This window comes from Pteropus alecto, unplaced genomic scaffold (genome assembly GCF_000325575.1).
Source record: "Pteropus alecto unplaced genomic scaffold, ASM32557v1 scaffold44, whole genome shotgun sequence".
Classification (NCBI taxonomy): domain Eukaryota; kingdom Metazoa; phylum Chordata; class Mammalia; order Chiroptera; family Pteropodidae; genus Pteropus; species Pteropus alecto.
Genome location: NW_006436812.1, coordinates 6,231,941 through 6,234,908, shown reverse-complemented (window position 1 = coordinate 6,234,908; position 2,968 = coordinate 6,231,941). Strand labels below are relative to the sequence as shown.

Below are 2,968 nucleotides of genomic sequence, written 5' to 3'. Positions count from 1 at the left end.
GCTGATGCCCCTGTATTTTGTTTCATTTCTTCTCTAAATTCAGGTTAAAAGTTGCAATAATCTGATGCAGAAAATTCAGCTTCTCAAGTTTGGGGATGAGCAGAGCAAAGCGAAATAAATATTAACTTATTAAAGGAACGAGTTGGATGACAGAATCAGTCACTCCACATGGGAGGATGGGAGAGCTGTGTGATGTTGGCCACCACAGCTGGGCCACAGGGTCTCCTCAAGCAACATCCCTACTGGGGCTCTCCTGCCTCCTACAGTTTCCCCACTCTGGCAGATCCACAGATAGAAAGTTCTTCAGTGGGAAAGGTTGAGCTCGCCATAGCAGCCGACTCCACATGGCATCATTCACATACTGGAGAAACCACATCTGACAACGTGGGAAAAAGTTTTTGCCTGGGCTCCTGTTAGGGATAGGTTCTGTGTGAGCAGAGGTGGGAGCATCCCCACAGTGAGAGCTTCCTAGCTGGACGGTCAACCTAGGGCTTCAGAAGGCATCCCACTCTCTTGTCTCTCTGCCCTGAAGTCTCCTACCCCCAGCCTTTGGCACTGACCTTGACCCCACCCCATGTTCTCCTGGCCTTTCAGGGACCAGAGTTTATTTGTAATCTCTTGGGACCCTCTCCTTGCCCTCTGGAATCCTGGTCTTGGGGGTTTCTTAGAAGGGTGTAAGTTCAAGGTCTAGACAATTTGGCAGAGACAGATCAGGCCCCATGACTAGAGTCTCACTAGCCCACTCTCCCCAATGTCCCTGTCCCTAACCCATGCCCAGGTCCCATGGTCACCACTGCATATCAAATGGGCACAGCACTAGCTGCCCAGTTCAGGGCAGCCCTTCCTAACTGTCCTCTATTTGACCTTCGATTACTGAGCTGATTATAGCCCTATGGGAGGGGCTGGGACTTTCCTGTCCCCACCCACCCCCAGCTACTTGACCAACTCCAAGTCACAGGCTGGGTGGGAGGGTCCCTTCAGGTCAGCAATTCCCTCTTACATGTGGGGAACTGAAGACAAGAGGAGTTTGCCTGGTGATCCACCAGGACTCAGCTTCTCGGCACACAACTTATCTCACCAGCACCTGGCCCAGAGCCTTGACTCAAAAGTGTGTGCGCCATGTTTGACCTGATGATGAACAGGGGTGACACTTGCACCATCTTTGTGTGTGGAGCTGCGCTGGACCCGTGACAACCACACAGGGAAGGGGACCTGCCCTCATTTAACGGCTCGAGGAAGCGAAGTTGGAGCTCAGGCCACCCCTTCCAGGCTCCAAAGGGCCTGATGTCACCCATTATGGGGGTGGGGGGGAGGAGGGAGGAACGGTTGGGAGCGTTGAGGAACTCGGGTCCTCAGCCTCCTGGATCCCCAAGAGCCTTTGGGTATCCACTGGAAATTTCAGGGTCCTCACATGTCCCGGCTCAGTTCATCCCCAGCATTGAGACTCCTCTTCCCATATACATGGCTCCCTGCAGGGTCCTTGACACCCCCAGGATTCCAAGCCTGCTCTCTGAGCGGGAAACTCTGAACACCCTCCACATGGTCCCTACAATAACTGTGACACAGACTCATTTCTGTCCCCATTTGACAAGAGCAAACAGGCACAGGGATGGGTGTCTTGCCCTGAAGTACCCCCCTATCCTGTCCCTGATAGGGGTTTCCCACAGCCCAGTGATCATGGGCCATGTGGGCCTGCATGGCAGCCCCCGCGGGAGGACCCCTGCAGGCACAGGGAGGGCTGCCCTCCCCACAAACACACAGCCCCACTGGACCAGCGGAAGGCCAGTTTGATCCTCCCTGATAAGCCAACGCTCACTTTTATCTGTCACCTGCCACATGGCTGAGCTGGCTGAGCTCCTCAGGATTCAGGGTCAGATAAGGGGAAACGGGGGAGGGGGTATGGGGCTTCCTCCCTGCTCCCCCCCAGTGAGGTCTCACCCCCAGTCTCCACCCATCCATCTTTCCTTGGTCCACCTCCACCCAAGGGCTTCTTGTCTCTCGGTGTCCCCCAGCACGATCTGCATGTGGATAGTCTAAATGTGCTTGTGTAAGGTTAGCAATGCAGAGAGGGCACGAGGGAGGAAGGAGGGACAGGTTCAGTCCATCCGTCTTTCACGTTCCAGGATGGGCATGTATTACAGCTACAATAAAATAATTAAAGATGAAAATGAGGAGGGTGAGCGCCTCTCCCACCACGGTTTCCACAGCAGTGAGGGCACAGGGTGAGTGGGGGCAGAGGCCCTTCCCACTCAGATCCGCAGAGTCTACACCGCGGGGAGCAGAGCTGCTGGCTTATGGGAATCTGTGCCCAAGAGACAGCCTGAACTGCAAGGCAGCCTGACGCAGAACACCCCCCAGCGTGTTGACATCTGCAGTGCTGGGAAAACATGTCCAATGACTGGGGACATCCAAGAGGGCCATGTCCTTGGACTTTGGGCCTGGGGGCACCGTCCCCAGTATTGCAGGTGGACAGCTGTCCCCTCTCCTGCCAAGGATGAAGCCTCCAATTGTGAAAGGGGCTCCCAGAATCAAAAACGATAAACATGAACATTAAAAACTTAATGAGGAGCCACGCTCACCAGAAAGGCAGATTAAAGGGAGTGACATGGTGCCATCCCCGTTGCTGGGAGGGGACACATTTGACATCTAGGAAATGGAGGGTGCCTCAGCCCCTGGCACATGATGCAGTCATTCGGGGTGTGTGCACAGGAATGGCCTGGCCGCCTGGTCCTAAGACCCCAACTGGAAACACCCGAAGTGCCTGTAGCAGCCTGGACATCAGGCTCCACTTGGGAGCTGGCATGGCAGTGAGAAATAGTGATCTCACTACATTCAGCACCAGGAGAAAACCAACATGGTGGTCAGTGAAATGCTCAAAGCGTTACAACTGATCAGTCACAAAAATGTGAAAATGAGGCAGACAACACCACTTCCACGTGCACGTGCACAGTGTGGCCTGAGAGAGAAG

General features: G+C 54.4%; 1 protein-coding gene across 1 annotated transcript in view; it reads right to left on the bottom strand.

Annotated features, from left to right (window-relative positions):
• The window catches only part of LOC112481574 (tryptase delta-like), a 6,480-nt gene that overhangs the window by 653 nt on the left and 2,859 nt on the right, over positions 1-2,968 (bottom strand). The gene's annotated exons all lie outside the window — the stretch shown is intronic.